The sequence below is a fragment of the Bombina bombina genome, chromosome 5, assembly GCF_027579735.1.
Source record: "Bombina bombina isolate aBomBom1 chromosome 5, aBomBom1.pri, whole genome shotgun sequence".
NCBI lineage: Eukaryota > Metazoa > Chordata > Amphibia > Anura > Bombinatoridae > Bombina > Bombina bombina.
The window spans coordinates 642133163-642151895 of NC_069503.1; positions in this window are offsets into that span (position 1 = coordinate 642133163).

Below are 18733 nucleotides of genomic sequence, written 5' to 3' on the forward strand. Positions count from 1 at the left end.
ACGAGTCTGCAGGGGGCGACGTTGCACCAGCAGCTCATGTGATCTGCTGGTGCAATGCTGAATATGGAGAGTGTATTGCTCTCCGTATTCAGCAAGGTCTGGCGGACCTGATCCGCACTGTCGGATCAGGTCCGCCAGACTTTGTTAAATATCCCCCTGTATATTGATGACCATCTTTTGCATTAAACATTTTAACAGGAAATCTCCATAGATAATTTAGAACTTGGGCTCTGAGGATTCTTGTACAATCAACATAAGTCTTATGTAACTGAAGGGTGTGTGAAGACAAATTGGGAAACATTTGAGAACTCTCACATTTTCCCGTGAGGTTAATTCCTCTGGCTACTATATTGACAAGTTTATTTATTTATTTATTTATTTTTAAATTGCTTTTATTGAGGTGTTAAGGTAAATATTGCAAATACACAAAGAGACAATATTCAATACATGAGTTTTTACAAACTGTGTCTTGAATGGCTCAAGTGAGAATTGCTAAAGACAAGGCAAGATTAAAGTCTAGATACTTCCTAGAGCAATGTTTTACATTCACAAAAAAAAAAAAACTATGAGATCACCTCCGTTTTTTTACCTTTTTCAGCTAGATATACCATACAAATACCCGGACTATTGGAAGCCATTTTTGGTCTTCTGAGTACATTAAGGCACCTCAGTGGGGGGGACATTGTTCAAATTGCACAGGCCACTTTTGGGACTCTCAAAATATGTGAAAACTATTTTATATGTTGCTTAAGGTCTAAAGGAAATAACACATTTATAGATATAAGAACTTATATAAATCTATTGATATATATAATATGAGCTGGCAACTACTACAATTATCACAGGATAGACAGAGAATATTCTGGAGACTGTTAGTTACTTAGAGCCATGTGAAAGAATACTAGCATCTGTGCACAGATTTCTATATTGAGGATAAATATAAATAAATAAAGCCTTTATCTCCAGCATAGGCTCCTCTCAGTGCAAGATTGGTCACTCATGGACCTAACTTAGCTTACATGGTTTAGCAGAGGAAATCTTAAATATGTGAAAACTGTTATATATAGTGCCATAATAAATAACACACCTATAAATATGGAAACTTGCATAGAACTATGAAGATATGTAATATGAGCTTGTAGCTACAGCAATTGTCACGAAACAGAGACTATTCTGAAACTATTAGTTATCTATTGGCATTGGTTTAACGCAAAATAATATATATATATATATATATATATATATATATATATATATATATATATATATATATTGTAAAGTCTCTAGATAGGTTGCATCTGCTAAGTAATATTAACTGTGTATAAGACAGTGGAGCCACTAACAACTAACTTCTACAGTGAACCTGTCAGAAATGACTCATGAGATCAGACATATTCACAAGAATTCATCGCACTGCACCACGAAACATAAGCAATATAAATTATCCACATTGTGATATAATAGGATGAATAATATAACCCCTAAAATAGTACATCAAACGCCAGGAGTAATGGAAACAGTCCTAAGGCATACTTATGATATTAACTACTCGCCTATAGAAAGAAAGATTTGTAAATGTAGATAGTGTAACTATATGTTAGATTTTTGTGTACATTCCAGATCTTCTAGATAGTACCTCTGCCTCATATTGTAGCTTATAAAATAGCGGATGTACCCCTTCCAATAGACCTCAGTACAAACTGCAGACAAAGCTGTCAGATGAACAGCAGTGGACACAAACACTTAGAAAGGGACATGTAAACTTCAAAGTATTTTTACTCTGGACCTACACAATCTGCATATATAATTCACACAAGCTTCTGCATGTTTCAAATATTAGACCTCAAAAATCGTTCAACAAGAGCATCCCGCATGAGCAATGATACAAATGTCCCTGAGACAAACTTGAAGTAGATAAAAAAAAGCCAGTATATACTTAGCCCACTCCTGTTGTCCTGCAGGGAGGCATCAAAAGTTAATAGTCCCAGTGTTTGAACAAACAAACTTTACACTTGGAGGCCTAGGGCAGTGACATAGAAGAAAAACTCTCCATGTAGAATTAGGGAGGCAGGGAGAGCTCCTGACAAAACAGTTCCTACTTTTAAGCTGATGGTGTTCCTCTCGGGCTATGTTACAGCAGTCCTGAAATGACCCAGCACTGGGAGAATCCACCCCCCACCAAAGAAAGCTGGCCACATACCTCCAGGCAGTTGGTAGCATCAATCCCAGATCGGGTCACAACAATTGTTCAGACTTTGGGAAGCTCTGTGTGCCAACCATGTCTGTAAGTTGCCGGTGTGCAGTAATGTTGCAGTGATCCTTCCAGGCATACTTTGAGAGCTCCAGGTCATGCCTCCACAAGGTCAGGGAAGGGAACTCAGCACTAGATAGGCTTCCTACCAGTGTCCCACTGTCTCCTTCATTCAAACTATCTGTAGAGCTTAATCACTGCAAAGGAGGTAGTTTGCAGTTTGTCCTGTGAAGTTTATGAAGTCAATTTATTAAGGTGCACACTAACATGTCCGCTGCACATCGATAAATGCCAACAGTGCCGCCCCTGCAGATTTGTGGCCAATCAGCCGCTAGCAGGGGGTGTTGATCAACCCAATCATATTCGATCAGGTTAAATTTTGGCGATATCTGTCCGCAGCCTCAGAGCAGGTGGACAGGTTATGGAGCAGCGGTCTTTAGATCGCTGCTTCATAACTTGTGTTTCTGGCAAGCCTGAAGGCTCACCAGAAACACAGGGCATCAAGCTACATACGGAGCTTGATAAATATGCCCATATATCTCTCTTCATTTCTGCACATGACTTATCAAACTTTTTAGAAAGAGATTTGTGGTGATTCACCAACAAGGACTTGATAGTATCTTTTAACACTGAGGAAGATGCTTTAGTTGTGGGTATAACTATCCATGAAGTTTCTTCTTCTTTTCTCTTTGCCATAATTGTAGAAGACTGTTGATGAGAATACTTAAAGAACCAGTCATCACAGTAGATTTGCATAATAAACAAATGCAAGATAACAAGACAATGCAATAGCACTTAGTCTGAACTTCATGAGTAGTAGATTTTTTTTTCTGATGATTTTAAAAGTTATATCTTTTTCCACCCCCCTGTACTATGTGACAGCTATCAGCCAATCACAAATATATACACACTTATTCTTGCACATGCTCAGTAGGAGCTGGTGACTCAAAAAGTTTAAATATAAAAAGACTGTGCACATTTAGTTAATGGAAGTAAATTGGAAAGTTGTTTAAAATGGCATGTTCTATCTGAATCAAGACAGTTTAATTTTGATTGAGTGTCCCTTTAAGTAGAACAATTCACTGAGGCAAAATCTAGATGGGTCAATCCATGACAAAATTTATATCTCAGAGGTAAACAGTCTGGATAGATCAGCACAATCTGCTGTGTTGAAGCTGATAGGGAGTGAGATCTGTGCCATTATAGGACATACGTGGAGTGTACATCTCTAAACAACTGAAGCTCAGATTCAAATAGGAGTAAGGCGCATCACTGAAGGAGATAACAAGATGGACAAGTCCAGGAAAAGAGTTACATCACAGAGATTATTAAGCAAGATAATTCAGCTCATTCTGTTTAGCATGCCATATAAATGCAAACAGGGGGAGGGATTACTTACCTTTACAAGGACATTAATTTCAATAAAACTTGGAGTTCCAAAAGTCCCACCAGTGTTTCCAGGTACTCCCTCAAGGGACATGCCCAGTAAGGGCTGTAGAAGAGCAGGGAAAATTGTCAATGCTCAAAAGGATACAGTATATATGGAGGGGGGCCTGATAAACATAGAGCCATAGTATTAATACAGTTTAGTGACACACCCAAAAACATATATATGGGTATAAAGACAATAATGAAGTGTTAATTGTGGCACTATAATATTGGGATTAATATGGGACAAATATATAAGGACATCAGTCCATAACTGTTCTGGGTAGTTTGTGAAGCCCCACTTTAGCACAGTTAAGTGTTAATGAGTAACTTACAGTATCCATACAGTATAGTTGATGCCTTTTATGAATCTGAAAGTCAAAGCACAGGGCTAACTTCCCCACAAAGCTTCTTAATAAAGTTTGTGCTGATAATGGCATTCACATTGCTTCCCCTCCAAACTTCAGATTATAACCTCACCAAGCAACACCTAAAGAAGAATAACAGCTCTTTGCTGTGATACATTGTAGCCAGGAGGGTAGAAGACTTTGCAGCCAGAACTAGCTAGAGTTGGCTCTTCTCAGACCCCCAAACATTTCAAGTTCTGGTGCTTCATCATCTCTTTCACATTTCTTTCTAGACCACTTATGTGGTAACAAGCAGGATACTACGTAGAACTTAACAAAAAGGCCAATTAGTGCTTTCCAAGAACACTTCAATCCTACAGTGGTGTAGAAACAGGGCTATAAGAAACTTTTAAAAAGTTTTTTAGGAACTTTCTGACCAGAACTGCAGGGAAAATGGCTGTACAGGAAGGCTGTTAGCTTTTCCCCCCACAAATGCATTTTTATCAATTTTGAATTTGGACACTATTTCATATGAATAAGTAAAAAAATATGGATGTCCTGAAATACTTTAAAATCCTGTCCGGGGCTGTATCATAATATTATAGCATATATATATATACAGTATTAGTGATGTCGCGAACCTAAAAATATGGGTTCGCGAACAGCGAACACAAACTTCCCCAAAAGTTTGCGAACCGGCGAACCGGGCGAACCGCCATTGACTTCAATAGGCAGGCGAATTTTAAAACCCACAGGGACTCTTTCTGGCCACAATAGTGATGGAAAAGTTGTTTCAAGGGGACTAACACCTGGACTGTGGCATGCCGGAGGGGGATCCATGGCAAAACTCCCATGGATAGTTACATAGTTGATGCAGAGTCTGGTTTTAAGCCATAAAGGGCATAAATCACCTAACATTCCTAAATTGTGCTTTAAAACATCAGGTATGATGTTGTATCGATCAGGTAGTGTAAGGGTTACGCCTGCTTCACAGTGAAAGACCAAACTCCTGCAGCTGGTACAACATCATCATCATCATCATCATCACACCGTACGTCCATGTGTGTAATGCTGCCTGACTGAGACATATCCCTGTTATCTACATCCTCTGGCAATAATGGTTGTGCATCACTCATTTCTTCCAACTGATGTGTAAATAACTCCTCAGACAGATCAAGTGAAGCGGCTGTGGTGCTAGTGTTGGTGGTGGCAGCAGGCCGGCGAGTGGTAACTTGAGAGGCACCCGAAGCTAAGCTGGAGGAGGATGGTGCGTCAAAGTTCCAAGCGGTAGCTGTAAAAGATTGGGTGCCCTGTGTTAGCCAGTCAACTATGTCCTCAGAAATGTTCGAGTTCGGGGTATGTGGCCTCTGAACACTGGGCATTATTCTAGTGCCAAAGGGAATCACAGCACCACGAACACGACGGCCCCTGCGGGGTGGCCTGCCTCTACCTGTCATTTTTTTTTCGATTGGTGGTACTATGCGTGCAAGCTACTGTGACAACAGATATGAGTAGCACTGTGCACTGGCAGAAGTTGGCAGAGTAGACACTGTAGGCCTGAAACACACGCTTGCAGACAACTAACTGCTATTCAATCTATTACAGTCAATAGGTTTTTTTTTTTAATGTACACTACTGTTACACCAGATATGAGTTGCACTGGTGTGACACTGTGCCCGGGGAGGCACTGAAACGCACACATGTGAAGGAAACTGACTGCTATTATTTAACACAGTCAAAAAAGTGTTGTTTTTTTTAAATCTACACTACTGTTACACCAGATATGAGTTGCACTGGGGTGACACTGTGCCCTGGCAGGCAGGCACTGAAACGCACACGTGTGAAGGAAACTGACTGCTATTATTTAACACAGTCAAAAAAGTGTGTTTTTTTAAATCTACACTACTGTTACACCAGATATGAGTTGCACTGGGGTGACACTGTGCCCTGGCAGGCAGGCCCTGAAACGCACACGTGTGAAGAAAACTGACTGCTATTATTTAACACAGTCAAAAAAGTGTTGTATTTTTAAATCTACACTACTGTTACACCAGATATGAGTTGCACTGGGGTGACACTGTGCCCTGGCAGGCAGGCCCTGAAACGCACATGTGTGAAGGAAACTGACTGCTATTATTTAACACAGTCAAAAAAGTGTTGTTATTTTTAAATCTACACTACTGTTACACCAGATATGAGTTGCACTGGGGTGACACTGTGCCCTGGCAGGCAGGCCCTGAAACGCACACGTGTGAAGGAAACTGACTGCTATTATTTAACACAGTCAAAAAAGGGTTGTTTTTTTTAAATCTACACTACTGTTACACCAGATATGAGTTGCACTGGGGTGACACTGTGACCTGGCAAGCAGGCCCTGAAACGCACACGTGTGAAGTAAATTGACTGCTATTATTTAACACAGTCAAAAAAGTGTTTTTTTTTTAAATCTACACTACTGTTACACCAGATATGAGTTGCACTGGGGTGACACTGTGCCCTGGCAGGCAGGCCCTGAAACGCACACGTGTGAAGGAAACTGACTGCTATTATTTAACACAGTCAAAAAAGTGTTGTTCTTTTTTTAAATCTACACTACTGTTACACCAGATATGAGTTGCACTGGGGTGACACTGTGCCCTGGCAGGCAGGCCCTGAAATACACACGTGTGAAGGAAACTGACTGCTATTATTTAACACAGTCAAAAAGTGTTGTTTTTTTTTAAATCTACACTACTGTTACACCAGATATGAGTTGCACTGGGGTGACACTGTGCCCTGGCAGGCAGGCCCTGAAACGCACACGTGTGAAGGAAACTGACTGCTATTATTTAACACAGTCAAAAAAGTGGGGTTTTTTTAAATCTACACTACTGTTACACCAGATATGAGTTGCACTGGGGTGACACTGTGACCTGGCAGGCAGGCCCTGAAACGCACACGTGTGAAGAAAACTGACTACTATTATTTAACACAGTCAAAAAAGTGTTGTTGTTTTAAATCTACACTACTGTTACACCAGATATGAGTTGCACTGGGGTGACACTGTGCCCTGGCAGGCCCTGAAACGCACATGTGTGAAGGAAACTGACTGCTATTATTTAACACAGTCAAAAAAGTGTTTTTTTTTTGTTTTTTTTTAAATCTACACTACTTTTACACCAGATATGAGTTGCACTGGGGTGACACTGTGCCCTGGCAGGCAGGCCCTGAAATGCACATGTGTGAAGAAAACTGACTACTATTATTTAACACAGTCAAAAAAGTGTTGTTGTTTTAAATCTACACTACTGTTACACCAGATATGAGTTGCACTGGGGTGACACTGTGCCCTGGCAGGCCCTGAAACGCACATGTGTGAAGGAAACTGACTGCTATTATTTAACACAGTCAAAAAAGTGTTGTTTTTTTTAAATCTACACTACTGTTACATCAAATATGAGTTGCACTGGGGTGACACTGAGTCCTGGCAGGCAGGCCCTGAAACGCACACGTGAGAAGGAAACTGACTCCTATTATTTAACACAGTCAAAAAAGTGTTTTTTTTTTAAATCTACACTACTGTTACACCAGATATGAGTTGCACTGGGGTGACACTGTGACCTGGCAGGCAGGCCCTGAAACGCACACGTGTGAAGAAAACTGACTACTATTATTTAACACAGTCAAAAAAGTGTTGTTGTTTTAAATCTACACTACTGTTACACCAGATATGAGTTGCACTGGGGTGACACTGTGCCCTGGCAGGCCCTGAAACGCACATGTGTGAAGGAAACTGACTGCTATTATTTAACACAGTCAAAAAAGTGTTTTTTTTTTTTTTTTTAAAATCTACACTACTTTTACACCAGATATGAGTTGCACTGGGGTGACACTGTGCCCTGGCAGGCAGGCCCTGAAATGCACATGTGTGAAGAAAACTGACTACTATTATTTAACACAGTCAAAAAAGTGTTGTTGTTTTAAATCTACACTACTGTTACACCAGATATGAGTTGCACTGGGGTGACACTGTGCCCTGGCAGGCCCTGAAACGCACATGTGTGAAGGAAACTGACTGCTATTATTTAACACAGTCAAAAAAGTGTTGTTTTTTTTAAATCTACACTACTGTTACATCAAATATGAGTTGCACTGGGGTGACACTGAGTCCTGGCAGGCAGGCCCTGAAACGCACACGTGTGAAGGAAACTGACTCCTATTATTTAACACAGTCAAAAAAGTGTTTTTTTTTTTTTTTTTTTAAATCTACACTACTTTTACACCAGATATGAGTTGCACTGGGGTGACACTGTGCCCTGGCAGGCAGGCGCTGAAATGCACATGTGTGAAGAAAACTGACTACTATTATTTAACACAGTCAAAAAAGTGTTGTTTTTTTTAAATCTACACTACTGTTACACCAGATATGAGTTGCACTGGGGTGACACTGTGCCCTGGCAGGCCCTGAAATGCACATGTGTGAAGGAAACTGACTGCTATTATTTAACACAGTCAAAAAAGTGTTGTTTTTTTTAAATCTACACTACTGTTACACGAGATATGAGTTACACTGGGGTGACACTGTGCCCTGGCAGGCAGGCCCTGAAACACACACGTGTGAAGGAAACTGACTGCTATTATTTAACACAGTCAAAAAAGTGTTTTTTTTTTTTTTTAAATCTACACTACTATTACACCAGATATGAGTTGCACTGGGGTGACACTGTGACCTGGCAAGCAGGCCCTGAAACGCACACGTGTGAAGGAAATTGACTGCTATTATTTAACACAGTCAAAAAAGTTTTTTTTTTTTTTTAAATCTACACTACTTTTACACCAGATATGAGTTGCACTGGGGTGACACTGTGCCCTGGCAGGCAGGCGCTGAAATGCACATGTGTGAAGAAAACTGACTGCTATTATTTAACACAGTCAAAAAAGTGTTGTTTTTTTAAATCTACACTACTGTTACACCAGATATTAGTTGCACTGGGGTGACACTGTGCCCTGGCAGGCAGGCCCTGAAACACACACGTGTGAAGGAAACTGACTGCTATTATTTAACACAGTCAAAAAAGTGTTTTTTTTTTTTTTTTAAATCTACACTAGTGTTACACCAGATATGAGTTGCACTGGGGTGACACTGTGCGCAGGCAGGCAGGCCCTGAAATGCACACGTGTGAAGGAAACTGACTGCTATTATTTAACACAGTCAAAAAAGTTTTTTTTTTTTTTTAAATCTACACTACTTTTACACCAGATATGAGTTGCACTGGGGTGACACTGTGCCCTGGCAGGCAGGCGCTGAAATGCACATGTGTGAAGAAAACTGACTGCTATTATTTAACACAGTCAAAAAAGTGTTGTTTTTTTAAATCTACACTACTGTTACACCAGATATTAGTTGCACTGGGGTGACACTGTGCCCTGGCAGGCAGGCCCTGAAACGCACACGTGTGAAGGAAATTGACTGCTATTATTTAACACAGTCAAAAAAGTGTTTTTTTTTTTTAAATCTACACTACTGTTACACCAGATATGAGTTGCACTGGGGTGACACTGTGCCCTGGCAGGCAGGCCCTTAAACGCACACGTGTGAAGGAAACTGACTGCTATTATTTAACACAGTCAAAAAAGTGTTGTTTTTTTTAAATCTACACTACTGTAACACCAGATATGAGTTGCACTGGGGTGACACTGTGCCCTGGCAGGCAGGCCCTGAAATGCACACGTGTGAAGGAAACTGACTGCTATTATTTAACACAGTCAAAAAAGTGTTTTTTTTTTTTAAAAAATCTACACTACTATTACACCAGATATGAGTTGCACTGGGGTGACACTGTGACCTGGCAAGCAGGCCCTGAAACGCACACGTGTGAAGGAAATTGACTGCTATTATTTAACACAGTCAAAAAAGTGTTGTTTTTTTTAAATCTACACTAGTGTTACATCAGATATGAGTTGCACTGGGGTGACACTGTGCGCAGGCAGGCAGGCCCTGAAACGCACACGTGTGAAGGAAACTGACTGCTATTATTTAACACAGTCAAAAAAGTGTGTTTTTTTTTTTTTTTTTAAATCTACACTACTTTTACACCAGATATGAGTTGCACTGGGGTGACACTGTGCCCTGGCAGGCAGGCGCTGAAATGCACATGTGTGAAGAAAACTGACTACTATTATTTAACACAGTCAAAAAAGTGTTGTTTTTTTTAAATCTACACTACTGTTACACCAGATATGAGTTGCACTGGGGTGACACTGTGCCCTGGCAGGCCCTGAAACGCACATGTGTGAAGGAAACTGACTGCTATTATTTAACACAGTCAAAAAAGTGTTGTTTTTTTTTAAATCTACACTACTGTTACACGAGATATGAGTTACACTGGGGTGACACTGTGCCCTGGCAGGCAGGCCCTGAAACACACACGTGTGAAGGAAACTGACTGCTATTTTTTAACACAGTCAAAAAAGTGTTTTTTTTTTTTTTTAAATCTACACTACTATTACACCAGATATGAGTTGCACTGGGGTGACACTGTGACCTGGCAAGCAGGCCCTGAAACGCACACGTGTGAAGGAAATTGACTGCTATTATTTAACACAGTCAAAAAAGTGTTGTTTTTTTTAAATCTACACTAGTGTTACACCAGATATGAGTTGCACTGGGGTGACACTGTGCGCAGGCAGGCAGGCAGGCCCTGAAATGCACACGTGTGAAGGAAACTGACTGCTATTATTTAACACAGTCAAAAAAGTTTTTTGTTTTTTTTAAATCTACACTACTTTTACACCAGATATGAGTTGCACTGGGGTGACACTGTGCCCTGGCAGGCAGGCGCTGAAATGCACATGTGTGAAGAAAACTGACTGCTATTATTTAACACAGTCAAAAAAGTGTTGTTTTTTTAAATCTACACTACTGTTACACCAGATATTAGTTGCACTGGGGTGACACTGTGCCCTGGCAGGCAGGCCCTGAAACGCACATGAGTGAAGGAAACTGACTGCTATTATTTAACACAGTCAAAAAAGTGTTGTTTTTTTTAAATCTACACTACTGTTACATCAGATATGAGTTGCACTGGGGTGACACTGTGCCCTGGCAGGCAGGCCCTGAAACGCACACGTGTGAAGGAAACTGACTGCTATTATTTAACACAGTCAAAAAAGTGTTGTTTTTTTTTAAATCTACACTACTGTTACACCAGATATGAGTTGCACTGGGGTGACACTGTGACCTGGCAAGCAGGCCCTGAAACGCACACGTGTGAAGGAAATTGACTGCTATTATTTAACACAGTCAAAAAAGTGTTTTTTTTTTTTTAAATCTACACTACTGTTACACCAGATATGAGTTGCACTGGGGTGACACTGTGCCCTGGCAGGCAGGCCCTTAAACGCACACGTGTGAAGGAAACTGACTGCTATTATTTAACACAGTCAAAAAAGTGTTGTTTTTTTTAAATCTACACTACTGTAACACCAGATATGAGTTGCACTGGGGTGACACTGTGCCCTGGCAGGCAGGCCCTGAAATGCACACGTGTGAAGGAAACTGACTGCTATTATTTAACACAGTCAAAAAAGTGTTGTTTTTTTTTAAAAATCTACACTACTATTACACCAGATATGAGTTGCACTGGGGTGACACTGTGACCTGGCAAGCAGGCCCTGAAACGCACACGTGTGAAGGAAATTGACTGCTATTATTTAACACAGTCAAAAAAGTGTTGTTTTTTTTAAATCTACACTAGTGTTACATCAGATATGAGTTGCACTGGGGTGACACTGTGCGCAGGCAGGCAGGCCCTGAAACGCACACGTGTGAAGGAAACTGACTGCTATTATTTAACACAGTCAAAAAAGTGTTTTTTTTTTTTTTTTAAATCTACACTACTTTTACACCAGATATGAGTTGCACTGGGGTGACACTGTGCCCTGGCAGGCAGGCGCTGAAATGCACATGTGTGAAGAAAACTGACTGCTATTATTTAACACAGTCAAAAAAGTGTTGTTTTTTTTAAATCTACACTACTGTTACACCAGATATGAGTTGCACTGGGGTGACACTGTGCCCTGGCAGGCAGGCCCTGAAACGCACACGTGTGAAGAAAACTGACTGCTATTATTTAACACAGTCAAAAAAGTGTTGTATTTTTAAATCTACACTACTGTTACACCAGATATGAGTTGCACTGGGGTGACACTGTGCCCTGGCAGGCAGGCCCTGAAACGCACACGTGTGAAGGAAACTGACTGCTATTATTTAACACAGTCAAAAAAGGGTTGTTTTTTTTAAATCTACACTACTGTTACACCAGATATGAGTTGCACTGGGGTGACACTGTGACCTGGCAAGCAGGCCCTGAAACGCACACGTGTGAAGTAAATTGACTGCTATTATTTAACACAGTCAAAAAAGTGTTTTTTTTTTTTAAATCTACACTACTGTTACACCAGATATGAGTTGCACTGGGGTGACACTGTGCCCTGGCAGGCAGGCCCTGAAACGCACATGTGTGAAGGAAACTGACTGCTATTATTTAACACAGTCAAAAAAGTGTTGTTCTTTTTTTAAATCTACACTACTGTTACACCAGATATGAGTTGCACTGGGGTGACACTGTGCCCTGGCAGGCAGGCCCTGAAATACACACGTGTGAAGGAAACTGACTGCTATTATTTAACACAGTCAAAAAAGTGTTGTTTTTTTTAAATCTACACTACTGTTACATCAAATATGAGTTGCACTGGGGTGACACTGAGTCCTGGCAGGCAGGCCCTGAAACGCACACGTGTGAAGGAAACTGACTCCTATTATTTAACACAGTCAAAAAAGTGTTTTTTTTTGTTTTTTTTAAATCTACACTACTTTTACACCAGATATGAGTTGCACTGGGGTGACACTGTGCCCTGGCAGGCAGGCGCTGAAATGCACATGTGTGAAGAAAACTGACTACTATTATTTAACACAGTCAAAAAAGTGTTGTTTTTTTTAAATCTACACTACTGTTACACCAGATATGAGTTGCACTGGGGTGACACTGTGCCCTGGCAGGCCCTGAAACGCACATGTGTGAAGGAAACTGACTGCTATTATTTAACACAGTCAAAAAAGTGTTGTTTTTTTTTAAATCTACACTACTGTTACACGAGATATGAGTTACACTGGGGTGACACTGTGCCCTGGCAGGCAGGCCCTGAAACACACACGTGTGAAGGAAACTGACTGCTATTATTTAACACAGTCAAAAAAGTGTTTTTTTTTTTTTTTAAATCTACACTACTATTACACCAGATATGAGTTGCACTGGGGTGACACTGTGACCTGGCAAGCAGGCCCTGAAACGCACACGTGTGAAGGAAATTGACTGCTATTATTTAACACAGTCAAAAAAGTGTTGTTTTTTTTAAATCTACACTAGTGTTACACCAGATATGAGTTGCACTGGGGTGACACTGTGCGCAGGCAGGCAGGCAGGCCCTGAAATGCACACGTGTGAAGGAAACTGACTGCTATTATTTAACACAGTCAAAAAAGTGTTTGTTTTTTTTAAATCTACACTACTTTTACACCAGATATGAGTTGCACTGGGGTGACACTGTGCCCTGGCAGGCAGGCCCTGAAACGCACATGAGTGAAGGAAACTGACTGCTATTATTTAACACAGTCAAAAAAGTGTTGTTTTTTTTAAATCTACACTACTGTTACATCAGATATGAGTTGCACTGGGGTGACACTGTGCCCTGGCAGGCAGGCCCTGAAACGCACACGTGTGAAGGAAACTGACTGCTATTATTTAACACAGTCAAAAAAGTGTTGTTTTTTTTTTAAATCTACACTACTGTTACACCAGATATGAGTTGCACTGGGGTGACACTGTGACCTGGCAAGTAGGCCCTGAAACGCACACGTGTGAAGGAAATTGACTGCTATTATTTAACACAGTCAAAAAAGTGTTTTTTTTTTTTTTAAATCTACACTACTGTTACACCAGATATGAGTTGCACTGGGGTGACACTGTGCCCTGGCAGGCAGGCCCTTAAACGCACACGTGTGAAGGAAACTGACTGCTATTATTTAACACAGTCAAAAAAGTGTTGTTTTTTTTTTTTTTAAATCTACACTACTTTTACACCAGATATGAGTTGCACTGGGGTGACACTGTGCCCTGGCAGGCAGGCGCTGAAATGCACATGTGTGAAGAAAACTGACTGCTATTATTTAACACAGTCAAAAAAGTGTTGTTTTTTTTAAATCTACACTACTGTTACATCAGATATGAGTTGCACTGGGGTGACACTGTGCCCTGGCAGGCAGGCCCTGAAACACACACGTGTGAAGGAAACTGACTGCTATTATTTAACACAGTCAAAAAAGTGTTTTTTTTTTTAAATCTACACTACTGTTACACCAGATATGAGTTGCACTGGGGTGACACTGTGACCTGGCAAGCCGGCCCTGAAACGCACACGTGTGTAGGAAATTGACTGCTATTATTTAACACAGTCAAAAAAGTTTTTTTTTTTTTTTAAATCTACACTACTGTTACACCAGATATGAGTTGCACTGGGGTGACACTGTGCCCTGGCAGGCAGGCCCTGAAACGCACACGTGTGAAGGAAACTGACTGCTATTATTTAACACAGTCAAAAAAGTGTTGCTTTTTTTAAATCTACACTACTGTTACACCAGATATGCGTTGCACTGGGGTGACACTGTGCCCTGGCAGGCAGGCCCTGAAATGCACACGTGTGAAGGAAACTGACTGCTATTATTTAACACAGTCAAAAAGTGTTGTTTTTTTTTAAATAAAAACAACACTTTTTTGACTGTGTTAAATAATAGCAGTCAGTTTCCTTCACACATGTGCGTTTCAGGGCCTGCCTGCCAGGGCACAGTGTCACCCCAGTGCAACTCATATTTGGTGTAACAGTAGTGTAGATTTAAAAAAAAACAACACTTTTTTGACTGTGTTAAATAATAGCAGTCAGTTTCCTTCACACATGTGCGTTTCAGGGCCTGCCTGCCAGGGCACAGTGTCACCCCAGTGCAACTCATATCTGGTGTAACAGTAGTGTAGATTTAAAAAAAACAACACTTTTTTGACTGTGTTAAATAATAGCAGTCAGTTTCCTTCACACGTGTGCGTTTCAGGGCCTGCCTGCCAGGTCACAGTGTCACCCCAGTGCAACTCATATCTGGTGGGTGTAACAGTAGTGTAGATTTAAAAAAACAACACTTTTTTGACTGTGTTTTGTAATAGCAGTCAGTTTCCTTCACACGTGTGCGTTTCAGGGTCTGCCTGCCAGGGCACAGTGTCACCCCAGTGCAACTCTTATCTGGTGTAACAGTAGTGTAGATTTAAAAAAAAAAAATAATTTTTTGACTGTGTTAAATAATAGCAGTTTCCTTCACACGTGTGCGTTTCAGGGCCTGCCTGCCAGGGCACAGTGTCACCCCAGTGCAACTCATATCTGGTGTAACAGTAGTAAAGATTTAAAAAAAAAACACTTTTTTGACTGTGTTAAATAATAGCAGTCAGTTTCCTTCACACGTGTGCGTTTCAGGGCCTGCCTGCCAGGTCACAGTGTCACCCCAGTGCAACTCATATCTGGTGTAACAGTAGTGTAGATTTAAAACAAACAACACTTTTTTGACTGTGTTAAATAATAGCAGTCAGTTTCCTTCACACGTGTGCGTTTCAGGGCCTGCCTGCCAGGGCACAGTGTCACCCCAGTGCAACTCAGGATGCGATACGCAATATTGCTGGACTGCACTAACATAAGTGAGTGACTTGATATTACAGGTCTATGGTAAAACTGATTTACCAGAGGATTAACGCAACCAACATTACTCTAGTGCAGTGTTTCTCAACCTTTTGGTAGCAAGTACCACTGGAGGCATACATTTATTTTCTATGTACCCCAACTGTAGCGCAAATATTATTGATCTTTTACATGAGCAAAAATTGAAATTTGTGTATCACTTGATTTTACAAGCTTTTATCAGATATGTTAAAGAAGTAAATATATTGGAATCAGATGTTGGTTTTATGTTTTCCCCAAATTTAATATTTGCAATTAGTGATGTCCTGAACTGTTCGCTCGCGAACGGTTCATGGCGAACTTTGGTTGTTCGCGTTCGCAGCTGCGGGCGAACACATGCAATGTTCGATCCGCCCCCTATGTGTCATCATTGCAGAAACTTTGACCCTGTATGTCACAGCCTTCTGACACATTAGAGCCAATCAGCATTAGACACTCCCTCACAGACCCTCCCCTCTTCTTGGCAGCAGCCATTTTAGACTCATAACGACCTTTCTTTGTTAGTGAGAGGACGTTTTGTGTTGCTGCTGCTGACATTATAGGGAAATAGATAGCTAGGCTAGTGTATTTAGTGTCCACTACAATACTGAAGGACTCATCTCATCTCTGCTGCAAGGACAGCACCCCAAAAAGCCCTTTTTAGGGCTATAATTCGAGCCGTTTTTTTTTTTTTCCCTTCGTATTTTTATTAGCATTTGCCTGGCTTTCTGCCTGTGTGTAAGGCTCACAGCATATGCTGTGATTACTGCCACCACTGATATCTGCCTAACAACATTAGTTTAAATTTAACCAACAAAAATTTGAAATTATTTTGCTAGTGTAATTTATTTTCATTTTCTATCTGGCCTGTGTCACACAGCATATACTCTGTTTCATTGCTCTGTGCCAGCCACCAGTAGTCATATCCGCTTATAACATTATTTAAAGTTTAAAAAAAAACTTAAATCATTTTGCTAGTGTAATCTAATGTAATTTTCTATCAGGCCTGTGTCTGTCAGGCTCACACATTTTATACTTCAGTTTTTTTCAGTCTTTTGGTTAATTGCTCTGTGCCAGGCAGCCACCCCTCATATCTGCTTCTCCCTATTTTAAATTAAAAAAAAATAAAATTATTTTTTTTTGTTAGTGTAATCTAATATCATTTTCTATCAGGCCTGTGTGTTTTGCTGACTTGCAGAGCATACTGTGTTTAATTGCTGCCCTCCCTAGTCTATGAGCCACGACTCATATGTGTTTAACCTTTTTTTAATATCCCCCCCCCAAAACAAAAACTTGAAATCATTTTTCTAGTGTAATCTAATTGTATTTTCTATCAGGCGTGTGTGTATCAGACTTACAGAGCCTACTGTTTTTAATTGCTGCCCTTCCAAGGCTATCAGCCACGACTCATATGTGCTTAACCTTTTTCTTTAAATTCCCAAAAAAATCTTTAAATCATTATGCTAGTGTAATCTAATTTTATTTTCTATCAGGCCTGTGTCTAACTGTCTATCTGACTTACAGAGCATACTGTTGTTAATTGCTGCCCTAAGTAGCAGCCAGTGCCACCATATGTGCTCTGCTTAACATTATTTTAATATTAAAATATAAACTTTTAAATTATTTTGCTAGTGTAATCTAACTTAATTTTCTATCAGGCCTGTGTTTTTGTCACTTACACAGCATACTGTGTTAAATTGCTGCCCTACCTACCAGCCACGATTCATATCTGCCAGCCTGTGTGCCAGGCCCAACTAGCTAATTAGTGCCACCAATCATAGTTGTTGTAACAGTATTGAAAACATTGTAAATCATCACTTTTTTGACTGTGAATCTGCAGTCTAGTAGTGCCATTGAATTGCAGTTCCCTCCTGCCTGCCAGCCTGTGTGCCAGGCCCAACTAGCCAACTAGTTACACCAATCCTAGTTGTTGTAACAGTATTGTTAATCTTTAAAATTACAAATTGTTAGAATGTGAATCATAAGTTTGCTTGTGCCATTGAATTGCACTTTCCTCCTGCCTGCCAGCCTTTGTGCCAGGCCCAACTAGCCAATTAGTGCCACCAATCATATTTCTTGTAACAGTATAGAAAAAATGTAAAATCATAAGTTTTTTTACTGCAAATCTTCAGTCTCCTAGTGCCATTGAATTGCAGTTTCCTCCTGCCTGCCAGCCTGTGTGCCAGGCTGACTTGCCAACTATTTACACCAATCCTAGTTGTTGTAACAGTATTGTTAATCTTTAAAATTACAAATTGTTCGATTGTGAATCATCATTTTGCTCGTGCCATTGAATTGCACTTTCCTCCTGCCTGCCAGCCTGTGTGCCAGGCCCAACTAGCCAATTACTGCCACCAATGGTATTTCTTGTAACAGTATAGAAAAAATTTAAAATCATAAGGTTTTTGACTGCAAATCTTCAGTCTCCTATTGCCATTGAATTGCAATTTCCTCCTGCCTGCCAGCCTGTGTGCCAGGCCTAACTAGCCAATTAGTGCCACCAATCATAGTTGTTGTAACAGTATTGTTAATATTTTAAAATAAACATTGTTTGATTGTGAATCATCAGTTATCTTGTGCCATTGAATTGCAGTTTCCTCCTGCCTGCCAGCCTGTTTGCCAGGCCCAACTAGCCAATTACTGCCACCAATCATATTTCTTGTAACAGTATAGAAAAAAATTAAAATCATAAGTTTTTTGACTGCAAATCTTCATTCTCCTAGTGCCATTGAATTGCAGTTTCCTCCTGCCTGCCAGCCTGTGTTCCAGGCCCAACTAGCCAATTAGTGCCACCAATCTTAGTTGTTATAACAGTATTGAAAAAATTGTAAATCATCACTTTTTTGACTGTGAATCTGTAGTCTAGTAGTGCCATTGAATTGCAGTTCCCTCCTGCCTGCCAGCCTGTGTGCCAGGC